Source organism: Schistosoma mansoni, chromosome 3 (assembly GCF_000237925.1).
Source record: "Schistosoma mansoni strain Puerto Rico chromosome 3, complete genome".
In the NCBI taxonomy this organism is placed as follows: domain Eukaryota; kingdom Metazoa; phylum Platyhelminthes; class Trematoda; order Strigeidida; family Schistosomatidae; genus Schistosoma; species Schistosoma mansoni.
Genome location: NC_031497.1, coordinates 18985890 through 19002039, shown reverse-complemented (window position 1 = coordinate 19002039; position 16150 = coordinate 18985890). Strand labels below are relative to the sequence as shown.

Here is a 16150-nt window from a genome sequence, read left to right as displayed (position 1 = left end):
TGAGTTTCACTCAAATCATGAACCGGTCAATGTTAGGTTACCATTGAAAAATGAGACTCCTCATTCGTGAACACCCGCAACTCTACAAGCGGTAATCGAAACAAGGACCTTCGGTCTCCTGAGCGAGCGCCTAACTTCTAGATCACTGAGCCGGGTCCTAACCGTATTTGAGAATATCCCCCTCTCTATTTAATTATTTCTCATATCCCCATTATTTTATTCATAACTGTTTCTGATATCGCTTCATTTCATTGAATATCTCTGCTATTTTTAATCAGTGACAAAAAATTCCTAATTATATTGCCGCATTCGTACTACAATGAGCTGTTAACTTAATAATTTTATAAGGCTTTTCATTTTTACATACACAACCTTTTATTCACTTGGTATTGTTTACTTGCATCTTCCCATTGATGTTTAGGACTGCGACTGGTCAGTCTCTAATTGGCATATGTGCATACTGTGCGTATTGCCTCGAAATAGCCTTAATTCACAAGCATTGTGAGCAAAGATGGATAGTGGCTAGCAGTGGAATGCAGGACAGCTGGATGTACCTGCATCTCAGAGTTGATGTTCACTCTGGTACTCGAACCCAGTACCTTTCGCTTCAAACGCCATCGCGTTATCCACTCAGCTACTGAGTCTTGATAGCTACTGAGTCTTGATAGCCACCTGCTATTGTTGTTATTGTTTATATTTACAATATGTGATCTCGTATCATAACCTTTCTATTCATTGTTCATATATCCTCACGGAATCAATACTTTAGAAATATATATATATATATATATATATATATATATATATAACAATTGCACACATGTATCTACGTAATAATAATAATAACTATTATTATTATGTGTATACGATTATTGTTGGAATTTAACTGGTATTGTGAATTTGTACCCGTATTCATCGTACACTATACAAATGCAACTCAATAATGATTTGATATTATGCAACTGGAAGACTTGATAGATCAACTTAACCATTCATTTATCGATAAATGATTTTGGTGAATACATCAAGGATTCAATATACAGTCTTATTAGTGTACTGGGGAAATCTAAGATATGTGTCTGTGAAAAAACTAAACAGTTCAAGGTCAAACAGTCGGTAAGAAATTATAAACGCCGACCATGTAATTGATTAAGGTCTCAGTCTATATGCCCTTGTGTATGTACTCATTCGGTCTTGCTAATTACAATCCAATATTCTCACTTGTATAACTTGATAGGCAAACATGTAAAAAGTGGTTATATCTGAATCGGTTGTAGTGTATTGTAACACACATACAAACTATTTCGACATTGACACGATACTCTGTACTAATCCAGTACAGTTTATTAAATTTATTATCGTTAAGTAAACAAAATGAATTATTATACATTGTTAAATAAATATAAGTATATATAAATAAATGAATACATACATAAATATATATGAAATTATCAATTCTGTTCAAATTTAAAACTGGAATAAAATGCATTCCGATTCATTTGATAAAAAACATGCCTACTCTAGAAAGGAAACATTCGATACACCAATGTAGATGATGATAAGTTGTGGTGTTTTTTTCGTCTTTAAAAGTTATTATTTTGATTTATCGAGGTGTAGATGGCGTCGAGTCGCGGTTGACTATGATCACCACTACAGGAAAATTACGTGCCAGGTATCAACTTGTATCCCTCAGTAGGCCAAAAACCAGAGGGCTGTTAATAGTATCGAAAGAATACCGAGACGTGCCAAAGTTTACAGGCGGAACTGCCGAGTGTAGGCGAGTTCGTGCAAGGTCACGGGCAACGGAAGGAAAAGTGTTTCTTGGTACAGTTAAACAAACAAGTACAGTAAAACAATCACTGGTACAATTGGCTATAATAATAATAATTGTTTCCAATATGCCAATCACGTTCTCGTCATAAAAGTAGGTCACCAGAGAGATCTAACACTTTTTTTATGAACAGTGGTCTGGACATTAATCTAAGTGTCGAATTTACACTTTTTATAGGATATGCAGTGACTACTGGCTAAAATCAGATTTAAAGATAATTTTTGGCTGAAAATTTATTAAAAACCAGTCGGTCAGTCAGTCAGTCAGCTACAACGTAGGACCAGGCACACATATACATCGGTCCAAGTTGCCATATCTCGTTAGCACCAGTCGGTGAGAAACATTACTATTGCAAATCCAATCAACTTCGTGTATTGCACGACGATCAGTCAATGGGACTGATGATAACTGTTTCCTTTCCAACTTCTATGAACACTGCCCCTCATGACTTATGGAAACTTCAGGAACACCTGGAAACAAGTCCTAAATGAACTGATTATTATAGTTTAGTTGAAGGATTTTTTCGAAGATTGGTTTAATTTGTAGATTGCATTTTTTGCAGGTTAATTTCAGATAGTTTACTCTTAAAAACCAGAAAGTACTTGTCAGATAATTGTATCTTAGTATGACACTATAGCATTCACTCTCCCACCGCGGATAGCCCCTTCAGTCCCAATGAATTATATTTCTAGCCTAATAGAGAGTAATAATTATTGAAACGTAAAAGTTAATTCATAACTCATAAATTAATCAGCGAATCAGTAATGTATCTCTATGTAAACCAATATATTGTAGATAAAGCAAATAGAACATAAAGGATAAAAATAATAATACGATGCATTCATAACTAAATATGTGAAAGCATACAGTGAAATTCTATACAATGTTCTATACAATACTAAATGAGTGTTTTCACAATAGTCAATCGTGGAGTACCTTTAAAAGTGGAAAACGAAAATGTTCTAGACCTATCACATTTCATTTTTTTTACATCCATTATTTATTAATTTATTTGATCAGTTACTTCTGTATTGTAACATATTTTCTTTTTCGTTTTCAAAATTCACAATTCATTTTGAATATTGAATCGATTGTGAATCTCTCTATCGGCTTTCATTTTGCCTGTAGTTTTTTGGAGGCTGGAAAGGATTGGAATTCTGGTTGTTTCTGTCGGTCATCTAACTTGTATAAATTGACAATCGTACTTATTGATTGTATGTGAAATTCTATTGTCCATGTACCCTGTTGATATGAACATTCAATTTTGAACGACCGTCTTTGCTGCCATACATTTTCCAATGTTTTTTTTTGAAAAACAGAATAGTTAGCTTTTATATACATATATTATTCATTAAGTCATTTACTTGTTCAATTTACCCGAAATCGATGCGAACATTCACTCATTTCGTCTACTCGAATAAACACTCTTCTAATAAGTGTAAAAGGGCGTATACTAAGGTTTATTGAAGCCTTAGCCATACGAAAATACAAACCCCCTTTGTGCATTCAAAAACAGTTTGTTCTCACCTTAAACCTACCCTGGTAATATAAGCTTATCATCCAGAGTGATTAAGCTTCAAACTGTTTTCACATTGTTATTACAATTATTATCCTTGTCTCCTCTTACCCCCCATTTCCAGTCTAGTCGACTTTTTATTTTTATATATAAACGTTTTTAACAAGTATATGTGTGATCAGATTGTTCGAAACGTAATGCGCTAATATATCACTTAGTTCTGATAATCTTCGTTTTCTTATTACTCTATCGAAATTTATCAAAAGGGACTAATTGCTTTAAACTCTTTTAATAGTTTCTCTGTTTATATAATAACGGCGATAATCTGGAAAAAAATGTAGCAAAATAGAAAATAGAGAGCCAAAGTAACTAATCATTCCGGAAGATAAACAATTGTCGTGGGATATTTTAAGTTGACTGGAGTTACAGTAGTTATATTTGATACCGATCCAGTGGTTCTAGTACTAAAGCGTCCACTGTGACACATGAAGGTACTGGCCTCTATCCCTGGTGATTTCGATGATGTGGTCTAGTGGTTAAGCGCTAGCGTGCGAAACTGATAAGTCCTGGGTTTGAATCTCGCGAGGCGGGATCGTGGATGTGCACTGCTGAGGTGTCCCACAAAAGAACGAAATGGCCGTCCAGTGCTTCCAGGTTTTTCATGGTGGTCTAGCTTCCATTGACTCATGATTTCAACTATACAAAATTATCTGTTAAATATTGAAGTCAATGACTAGTAGTTAAACTTAGAACGCCCTGGTCGTCTAATTTTAGAACCTATTATCTGAATGTATTTCACTGAATCTTATAGTTGATTTTCATAATGAGGCTCAAATCAGGTAAGTACTCAGCGCTTATAACATCAGAACGCTATCGATCAAGCTACTGAGTAGTGATAGCCACCAATTAATATCAAAAGTATGAATTCAACTTATAAATTCGTTTAATACCGAAGCATCCGTTCCAGATACCTATACGCCCAGCAGAGATTAACCAAATTTAGTTTGTAGTACCAACCACAGGAAAATGGGATTTGCTGAAGTTGATGGACAGTGACAAGTCCTAGTTATTTAATTACTAAATCACTCTTTGAAGGATTTTCTACCTTTTACATGTAGTGGGATTAATTTAAAAGACAGACACGTACATATCATAGATCTGTAATATGATAGAGAACGGAAGACTCATTCTAATCCTATTGGTTATCTTCGTATGGATTAAAATAAGAAATGCTGAATACTTATTAATTTAGGGATATTGGTTTTGTACACATTACTGGCTGTATTGATTGCCTGTTTGATTGTTCGAGCCTCTGAGTAGTTGAATACTCTGCTTTAATAACTACTGAAACCCTTCTTTCCATTGTATCAGTCCACGCGATATTACTGAAGTTCCTGGTTATTATTCATCGACGCAGACGGTATTGTGTTTTTAAGGTCATAAATAGTCCACTATGGTTATTATTAAGTTCACTTTCACAAATAACAATTTTAATGCTGTTAGTGACACCAATGACAATAGTCCCAGTAACCCCGTTTATTATGTACCTTTGTGCTGATGTTTTCCGTGAATAACTTGACGATTACGTCGTCCGATTCTAATGAAGTAACACCTAAATCTGCAGAGCATCTTTCGCAAACAAAGTATCATCAAAAGTTTTCCTGCTGAGCTCTTCAGATAGTTGGGTGGTCTATTGACGTTGATACATACAGTAATGAAAATAAATGATTTGTTCCTGATGGTAGGTAAAAACAACAAAAATGTATGTAAAACAGTTTTATATTCGTATAAAATTTACATCTACTCGTCTGTTGATTCTATCCTTAATTCATTCTGCTATAAATTGGACAGATGACAGATAGTTTTTTAACGAACCTACCATTTCTAAACGCATTAAATAATTCTTTATACGGTACAATGCTGAACAATCATGTTTGTATTTGCTTGTAGGAACGACTGTTTATAAGCTAACTTTGACAGTTAGTGAAAGAATGGTACAAAGAAGTTTATTGGTTTTTTGCAAATGTAGAGTCTGTAGTTTTCCGTGTGATAAATTATCGGTTTATATTCTCATATAAACTGTTAGATATTTTATTGAGACCAGGAACCAATCAATGTCAGACCACTGTTGAAAACCTAGAAGCACTGGACAGTTGTTTCGTCCTATTGTGGGGCTCCTCATCAGTGCGCGCCTACGATATCACACGTGGGACTCCAACCTAGGACCCTCAGTCTCGCATGACCGCTTGACCTCCAGACCACTGAGCCGGTATTCAAAGGTGTTAATGTTCAACTTCAATCAACCCATGAAATCGCGCAACCTTCTTGTGTTCGGTAAGTAACTGCCCAGCACCCGACACTGTTGAACTCTACTGGTCACAGCTACTCACTAGAACTTCGAGAATTATCTCTCGAAGCTACTCACTAGTAAGCACACGATGATTGTTAGTATAGGGTTATGGAGATTGTTGTTAGACACTTGTTCCGTTTGTTCACTTGGACTATCTTGTTTACACTACGTTCTTAATTCTGTAGGGCCGATTTGAAAAGAACTGCTTGATAACCCGATGAATGTATTTATCCATAAACAAAAATGCCAATAATGAAATTATATTTTAAATTATTGGGAAATTTAAGAACTTCAATAAAGTAAACAATTTATTAATCTACACAAATAAGCTTACTATCTATAAGGCCATTGTTGGAAATGTTAAATGAAATCAGATAAAATATATACCACAGAAATGAGATAGACAGAAAGAAATGTAACAGAAGTTTATAAATGAAAACTACCGACACTATATGTTTTGTAAATAGCTTTTGCTTTCCATGTATTTGTGTTCCACTATATCATATATCTATTTACGAAGTGCAATCTTAGTTAACTGTAAGTTTTAAGGTTAAAAACCAACTACAAATATGTTGATGGTTGAATAAGTTCTGAAAACTTGAAAAACTAGATAGATTGTATATCAGTCATTGGGAATACTCATTTGTATACATTATCCGCTGTGTACTGCTTCTCTACTTCTATGTTGTCATTCTAACCACTAAGTAAGAATAAAGTGGTTAATGTTTTCCTAACACGGTCAATTCCTACTACTGTACATTTATCATTGAATCTGTATGTAATAATGTCCCGACTTTTCAGTTTTTATTTAGACTCCAATGTCAGCTATGGGATTTAACACTGTATTAAAATATATTTCGATAATTTTTAACTAAAAACTCCTGAATAATACTCATTTCATGCTTGTAAATGCTCCTCAGTACAGTCTATTCGCAGCTGTGAAGAAACAGGATTTTTTTTAGTTATTAAACAGAGATAAGCTTTGACACGTCTTCTCACAGCTACTTAGGTTAGGCTTTCTCATAAGCTCGCAAAACACTGTTGTGTTTCGTTAAGTAGTAGTCGATTTGATTCAGTCATAGCAGACAATTATCTAACGATGTCATTCAATGATTGTTATATTGTATCGCTAATTGATTAAATTTTGAAATTCAGAACACTGAACTCTGACTCAATTGTCTGCAAATAGTCCATTTGTTTCAAGAACTGAAATTCCTAGACTTAATCATTTGTAAGGTTGTGGGTGGACAGTGTTGACAAGTTCTCCAGTTGGATGAAGTACTCTATTGTTCATGTTATAAGTCAGACAGAAGTGGAACATTCCTGAGCTACAGCCAAAATACTCCTAAAACCACGTGATGGATTCAATGAGGGATAACTTTGAGTATCAGAAGAACGATTTCAAGTAGAAAAAATCCTTAAAAGAACTAAATAAGTTTCAACGATACACGTTAGAGACTCACAAGATCATATGCCTAAGCTAAACATTTCTCAGTATGGAGGCTTGTAGAGATAACTAAATGTCATTAATATCACAAACTGACCGAACTTAAATATCCATTGTGAATCAAGAGTAACAGGAAAATTGTTTCGTATTAGTAGCAGACATTTAAGTTGTAATCCAAGATAGCATCACGTGATGCTGGTGAATTTTAGGCTGACAACGATTTAAGGGTTTGACGTGTGCATAGTCCAAAATTACCTGACCTAATTACAAACCGAATGTTTTCGAAAAAGAGAACAATTAGTTTACAAGATTCATCTTATCATATGCGCTTAAAACACGTTTATTCGTACGATTGTTGTGGCATGATCAATGTTTTTAGGACTACACTTAATTGAGCAGATAAAATTATAATCTAGTCAATGAGAATCTAGTACAGGACATATTCTCAAGATTACGCCTTACGTACCAAGTTAATTATTTCTGTACTTTGTCTGAAACTATTTACGAGATATTCCTTACTATTCATCGTGTGACTAACCTCGGTTACTTTTTGTAATGAATAAATTATCAAAATACTGATAAAAGTTAGCAATTTTTGTGGATTTAATTGGTTTTAAAATAGTCTTTTATCACGAAGACTGAGGCTATTTTAAAGAAATAATTTTTTTCTGGTTAGCGTTCTTTTAGCGAGCTATTTTCCTGCGGAATGGGGTCGCTAACCCCATGCTCAACCCTTCTCCTTTATCCGAGATTGAGACTGATAGTAGTCCCAGGAGGGGATGAAGGATGAATACAATTTCCTTAAATGTGCTGAAATCTTTTTATTCAAGCCTAAGTTTCTTAAGTAATATGTAGGGTTCTTATTTTCAAAATGTCAGTGGATACGTCTCATTTTACTATCTTAACAGTGTGAAAAGAGTCAATTTAGAAAAGTCCCTAAACTAATGTCTGAACTGTTTTATCTGGCCGATTGTGAACGCTATATTCGCTTCCCTAAGCTAGTTCCGTACCCCCGAGCTAGAACTATACACCGACTTGAGGACCAGAGAAAAGGCACAAAGTGTGCGTGAAGCACTTTACTACAGGGTTCATTCATATACAGGAAATATGGGGATTTTATAGTAATTTAGAGTCCTTGAGTTTTTACTGAAAGTTCTAGAATACTGCTAAACATAGTAGCAGTGTACCAATCAGCCAATCAGGATCTCCACATGTGACTTTTCCATTTTCGTTATTTTAGTAACATAATTTCACATAACTTCTAATTATTCGCTGATTGGTTGAAATGCCCCTTGATGACTAACGAGCTTGTCATGTCGCTTGCGAGAAAAATGCAGGGTCATCCCAACATGAACAAAAACAGTTGTACTCAGTACTCAATGACTATTTGAATTCAAAACAGGGGGAATTCTGTTAATTATAATGTTAAAGTCTAGTATTCATACTATTTATTATCATATACTCTTAATGGAAAGGATGCAACATATTGCTATGTACGAGGCTGTGTTCTTCAGTAAACCTGATCCATTTGGAGAATCACTGAAAGCCAAGCAGCACTGAACACAGTTATTTTGTCCTAGCTTATTGGTGACTCCCATTGCTACAATCAAAGTATTTTTAGAGTTGGTGGTTAGCACCAAACCATTGAGGTAATAAGTTGAACTTGATGGTCATATATAACAACTATCATCTCGCGTTATCGATTAGTTATACATATTCCTACAAAATATCATTGTTAAACCGTACATATTTTTCAAAGGTCATTGCGCAAGTCAATGAAGTCAAAGATTGTATATGTGCATTCATGTATATCTGCTTATTTACTATGATGACGTAGCACGTATATGTGATTGTGTTTACTTAGTAAAAAGATTGAATTAAGTGTTAACAAAGTATTACAAGAATATTTGTTGTCAGTGAAACGTGAATTTCCACATTTAACTAGTCGCGAACTGGCAGTTATACACTCATGCACAAGTTGTAAAGAGACCGGTCACTATTTGAAGATTCTTTATTTTGGACAAATGCTGAACTCTTTATATATGTATATAACCAATTTTAATCAAATTTGTGTAGTTTGTGTTTTTGTATTGATCAATTCCATGCACATCTACACAATCAAAATAGTTAGCATGATGGAAATCTTGAATTTATTGAGCCACTTATGACTATGAAGGTTCGATTTTTTACTTGATATTTGTACACCGGTTCAGTTGTACTTAAATTTCATTTCCATGATTATTAGTAGGGATTTCTATATAAGTTTTGGCGACACAGTAATTTACAGATGACCTTCGAGAGATACTAAGGTGTCCTTGAGAAACTTCAACCTCTTATTACGGTCGAAATAGGGTTATAAATCAATGAAAGGAATCAAAACGAGAAGTTAGAGTTATAAATTAGGATTAGGAATTAGAACTAAGGTTTTCATCACGAATCGGGATAATTCATAACGTCAAAATACTATTTAGCCATGTATATTGATGAATTCCGCTCCGAAATCTAGGAGTCTCACTCTTAGATCTGACTGGTTCGTCCGTAGGCAGAACTCTTTCTCAAATTCAAATAATTTGAAGTCAGTTTTAATCATGTGTAGAATTTAGCTATACAACAGTCGTTTTGTCATACAGAGGGTCAGTTTTAATCATGTGTAGAATTTAGCTATACAACAGTCGTTTTGTCATACAGAGGTTCTTCAACGCTATACTATGGATATCAGTTTAGTTTATTTAATCTCCTTCTTTCCAGTCAGTTTATAATTTGAAAAATTACGGTGCTCAAATTTTTAGGTAAAACTTTTCGGTAAACAGTGAAATGGGACAATGAGTCAAGAAAACATTTGGGAGTAGGAAAGGTAAGGTGACTTACATGAAGTATTGATAGGAGTATGCGACCGATGATGAAGTTTGTCACTTTCTATATATATATATATATATATATATATATATATATATATATATATATATATAGATTGTTGTAGGTAGTCGATAAATAACCCCAGACCTATGTTTCGTCAGCAAGTTTAGCTTCACTGTCTAGGGGACTGATGTTCCGTGGTGAATTTGAACTAGCGTCTTCCAGCCTCACAGTTTGAGATTTCATCAATAAGATACATAGGACGAAATTGAACTCTTGTAGGACTGAGATATTTGCATTGATTGATCACCGAATAACAACTAATATCATGTTTTCTATTTTTTGGTGAGGATCGTATTTTATTGATCAACCTGCCAAGTGATCACCGATTTGGGTGATTCAGCATCACGTACACTACGTTTTGATGTTAGGTGGCTGAAGGTGGTCGAGTTTTTGTCGGATAATTCGAAAGAGAAAAGCTAAATTCTTTAAGGTAAAAGAAATATATAAATAAAACGAAGAGCCTAACAGGTAGTAATAATTGAATTTAAGATATGAGGTAATTCCGTCAGATGAAACTGAATCCATAATGCTATCGCTCCATCTTCATAGTTGTTTAGGACAAAAGCTTGTATCCTAGATAAAATTATCTTACTAGTTGCTATTTTATCCTTTGAAATTAAAATACAAATTAGTAAACTAGATGTCATAACCCATGTGTGGGTGTTGACGATTTCATCTACAGTTCACCAATAAGTCAAGTTTGACATAAAATTTACTCTATCTATCCCCCAGATTAGATTCAGGAATAGCTTATCTTAAATTAAATTCTTAAGTTTAAGTTTATCTACATCTTAAATGATAAATATTTTATAATAATTACTAGAGATATATAGAGATTGGTCACTTCTTATTTTTGTTTTGAAGGAGGATTTTATGAATGAGTTTTTGATTTGTTAAGTGAATGAGTACAATATTAATTAATTTATGATGTGCAATAATAAAATATTGCCGAGTGAATACTGTCAACGATACCTCAGTTTAACTTGTAACAGGAAGCCACGATTCTTTGGTAGAAAAGAGCTTTTTTCTCCAGCGAACTAACACACCTGTTCACAAAATATGGAATGCGAGAGTAACTTACTTACTTACTTACGCCTGTTACTCCCAATGGAGCATAGGCCGCCGACCAGCTTTCTCCAACCCACTCTATCCTGGGCCTTCTTTTCTAGTTCTTTCCAGTTCTTGTTCATTCTTCTCATGTCTGTCTCTATTTCTCGGCGTAATGTGTTCTTTGGTCTTCCTCTTCTCCTTCGACCTTCAGGATTCCATGTGAGGGCTTGTCTTGTGACACAATTGGGTGATTTCCTCAAAGTGTGCCCAATCCACTTCCAGCGCTTCTTCCTGATTTCTTCCTCCACTGGAATCTGGTTTGTTACTTCCCACAGTAACTTGTTGCTGATAGTGTCTGGCCATCGGATCCGAAGTATTTTGCGTAGACAGCTGTTAATAAACACTTGTATCTTCTGGATAATAGCTTTCGTAGTTCTCCACGTCTCTGCCCCATACAGAAGAACTGTCTTGACATTTGTATTGAAAATTCTGATGTTGGTGTTGGTTGACTATTGTTTTGAGCTCCAGATGTTTTTCAGCTGTAGGTATGCTGCTCTTGCTTTGCCGATCCGCGCCTTCATATCTGCATCAAATCCACCGTGTTCATCAATGATGCTGCTCAGATACGTAAATGTATTCACATACTCCAAAGCTTCTCCGTCAAGTGTAATTCGATTGGTGCATGCTGTGTTGTATCGGAGAATCTTGCTTTTTCTTTGTGTATATTGAGACCTACTGCTGCTGAGGCTGCTGCTACACTGGTCGTCTTCTCCTGAATTTGTTGTTGCGTGTGTGATAGAAGAGCCAGATCATCCGCGAAGTCTAAATCGTCCAGCTGCATCCTACCTGTCCATTGTATCCCGTGCTTTCCTCCAGATGTTGACGTCTTCATGATTCAGTCGATCACCAGGAGAAAGAGAAAGGGTGAGAGTAAGCAACCTTGCCTGAAACCGGTCTTTACCTCGAACGAGTCTGTCAACTGTCCTCCATGAACGATTCTGCAGTTTAATCCATCATAGGAATTCCGTATGTTGTTGACTATCTTCTCAGGCACGCCGTAGTGTCGAAGAAACCTCTATAGTGTTGTCTTGTCCACGCTATCAAATGCTTTCTCGTAGTCAATGAAGTTGATGTAGAGTGATGAATTCCATTCAACTAGTTGCTCCACAATGATCTGTAGAGTTACGATTTGGTCTGTACACGATCGATCGTTAGTGAATGCAGCCTGTTGATTTCGAAGTTGAGCGTCCACGGAATCCTTCATCCTGTTTAACAATATCCAGTTGAAGACTTTTCCTGGTATTGAGAGGAGAGTGATGCCCCTGTAGTTGTCGCACTTGCTGAGATTGCCTTTCTTTGGTATTTTGATAAGAAGTCCTTCTTTCCAGTCTGTTGGTACTTGTTCTTCGTCCCAAATCTTACTGAAGAGGATGTGGAGTATCTTGGCAGTTGCTGTTACATTTGCTTTCAGTGCCTCTGCCGGGATGTTGTCTGGTCCCGCTGCTTTGCCACTCTTGATTTGTCTAATGGCCATGCTGATCTCTTCAATTGTTGGTGGGCCAATATCGATTGGGAGGTCCGTGTGTGCTGCTTCGATGTTGGGTGGGTTCAGTGGAGCTGGTCGATTCAAGAGTTCCTTGAAGTGTTCTACCCACCTGTTTCGTTGTTCTTCAATATCGTTGATTACTTTGCCTTCCTTGTTTTTCACTGGTCTTTCTGGTTGACGGTAATTTCCAGCAAGTTTCTTTGTTGTATCATACAGTTGTCTCATGTTTCCCTCTCTTGCAGCCTTTTCCGCTGTCATCGCTAAATCTTCCACATATTTACGTTTGTCGGTCCTGATGCTCCTCTTCACTTGCTTGTTGGCCTCTGTGTATTCGGCTTGTGCCTTGGCTTTTTCTGCTCTTGTTCGGCTGATATTGATTGCTACCTTCTTGTTCCTCCTTTCTTCAATTTTATCCAGTGTATCGACAGTGATCCATTCCTTGTGATGGTGCTTCTTTTGGCCCAGAACCTCCTGACATGTTGAAACGATTGCCTCCTTGATACCTTTCCAGCTGCTCTCTATGGTGGTTCCCTCTCCATTGAGTAGGTCATGAAAGGCCTCGAACCTGTTGCTGAGGGCTATGTTAAATTCGTTGAGTTTGTCAGCATCTCGAAGAAAGGCCGTATTAAACTTTTGTGATGTTGTCCGCGCCATTGTCCAGTGCTTCTTGAGTTTTAGTTTCATCTTGGCGACCAGCAAATGGTGATCGGATGCTATATCAGCTCCTCTTCTGGTTCTCACATCCTCCATCGTCCTCCTGAACTTTTTGTTGATGCAGACATGGTCGATTTGGTTCTGTGAAGTGTGATCCGGTGAAATCCAAGTGGCTTTGTGTATGTTTTTGTGTGGGAATATGGTGCCACCTATGACCAGTTTATTGAAGGCACATAGGTTTGCAAATCTCTCACCGTTTTCGTTCCTTCCTCCCAGTCCATGTTGTCCCATGACGTCTTCGTATCCAGTGTTGTCCTTTCCAACCTTGGCATTGAAATCTCCCATTAGAATGGTCAGGTCCTTGGTTGGGCACTTCTCGAAGATTGACTGCAGCCTATCGTAGAATTGGTTTTTAGCGTCTTCATCGTAGTCGTTGGTCGGCGCATAGCATTGGATGATGTTCATTGTAATGCCCTCTCTCTTTGTTTTGAAGGAGGCTTTGATGATCCTTGGTCCATGAGATTCCCATCCTATAAGTGCATTTTGTGCTTTTCTAGACAGCATCAGTGCCACTCCTTGTGTATGTGGGGCATTTTCTTCTTCATGACCGGAGTATAACAGAAGTTCCCCTGAAGACAGTCGTTGTTGTCCAACCTGCGTCCAATGTGTTTCACTGATTCCAAGCACTTCCAGGTTGTATTTCCTCATTTCCGCAGAAATTTGGAAGACTCTGCCGGTCTCCCACATTGTCCGGACATTCCATGTACCTATAAAAATTGTTGTTCTGGTTGTAAGAAGGTGCATCGGCCTCATGACTTCCGAAGGAACTCGGCTTTCATCATGAGACGTCATTTTTCCTTCTACTCCCAGGGCAGAGTTTGAATGGTTTGAATGATTTTTTCTGGTTAGCGTTTTTTTAGCGAGTTGATTTTCTACGGGATGGGGTCGCTAACCCCATGCCCAACCCTCCTCCTTTACCCGGGCTTGGGACCGGCAGTAGCCTCTGGAGGAGCTACAGGCGGAGTTAATGCGAGAGTAAACATGATAAAAAATCACTAAACCAATAAACTATTGGGGAATAAGACAACTATGGGTCATTTACTTCTCCGTGGAATTAATGCTTACTCATCAAGCTGAATTATTATCCCCATCATATTAAGCTTAAACGACGGGCTGACCTAAAATTATGAAGCAATGGAACTCAAAGGGCACTGAAGATCTTTTGAGTGCTAGTATTAATCTTCTCAAAGATGAACATCTACAATTTCGAAACCGATTGAACTCATTTCAACTTTGAGAAATATTCGAGAAGTTTTAGTATTCAGATAAGACCAAAAACGTTTACTAGTGCCGGACGGGTATTTCTGAAGGCAATGGATAATCCTCGTGCTACGTAACGAACTGACTGAATTTGAGAATATGAACTATGGGATTGAAATTCATAGTCCAAAAGTAATGCGCCAGTCACGTTTTTCTCCCAAGCAAAATATAGGTGTTTCATGAGAGATCTTCTTTTGTATAGATAATATTTAGTTTCATGGCTGAACGCGGAGGACAACGCATACAGCACATGTGCATACATTGCAACAAACAACTTTCAATTAACTCCGTCGAATGAATTTGCATGTTTTCATGTGAGATTTAAGATGAACAAATACATTAATGTGGTAATCATGCTGGTTTTCATACTTGAACTTGAATTCAAGCAAAAAGAGTTGAAACTTTCATGGAACTATTCTACATGTCTGCGTTGTCACGTTTTTACCATTGTGTTATTCTCTATTTTTCAATTCTATCTGTTGTTATTCACAATACTGATAACCTATTTATGTAGTTCGTGTTTCTACACTCATTTTGTATCTTAGTTTTTGTTTACATTAATGACTAGGTAAAATTCACGTGATTTTTATTCAGTTGTTAAGTATGGTTATAACTTTTGCCCAGTTATATCACGTGATACGATCGCTGTTTCGAATACGACTTATATGACCTTGACCAATGACGTGTTAAACTGGTACAAGCAGCCTAGAGTCCTTACTGATCCTTCTCGTCTAGTCCTTCCTGTTGAGTTCAGAACACAGCTTATAGTGTATGAACCATAAATTCCAGACATACTTGGTTTGACATACAATCAAACCAGACCACATCATATCATACAATAAAAAATGACATTTATATAAGATCAAGCCAAATGGTGGATTTGATTGTGGAACACTGCAACTAAGACATTTAGAATAAGTTAAGAATAGTAAATCGTCTAATAGCAATCAATAGGTCAAATAAAAGTTTATGATAAAAGGAATATAAATATATATATATATAATCTAGTTACCTGACAGTTATACAATAAGAATGTATATGTAGTAACAGTCTATAAATAGTTCTCAAAAGTTCCCCATAATTTAATCTCCTCCGGATACAACAAGTAAAACTTTTCATTCGGAAGATTTTTGATGAATTCGTTATTAAGTATCATCATTATTTAGATTATTCAATCTTTTTAACTTCGATCTACAGAACAATGATAGGTAAGTAATTTTTTGGAAAGATTAAAAATGGTACAAAATAATAAATTTATGGAACAACTCTCAATGTTAAATTGTTCTATCATTAGAATTAACAAGATTCGTGAATTGATCAATCTAAGGTCAGTATGTATAGTAATAATAATAATAATAGTAATAATAATAATAATAATAATAATAATAATAATGGGCACTCCAAATTAATATCTCTACAATAAAATAATGTACCGAAAAAAAATAAGCCGCTACTATAACCGGTGATTTATAAATTTTTTGAAAATTATTTTAATTAAATGTGCATACAGTTGATTG

General features: G+C 36.0%; 1 non-coding gene across 1 annotated transcript; it reads right to left on the bottom strand.

The window, feature by feature from the left end:
- Positions 1 to 573: 573 nt before the first annotated feature.
- Positions 574 to 657, bottom strand: Smp_tRNA_00538_Gln_TTG.1.1. The gene has a single exon. It is a non-coding gene (tRNA).
- Positions 658 to 16150: the final 15493 nt, after the last annotated feature.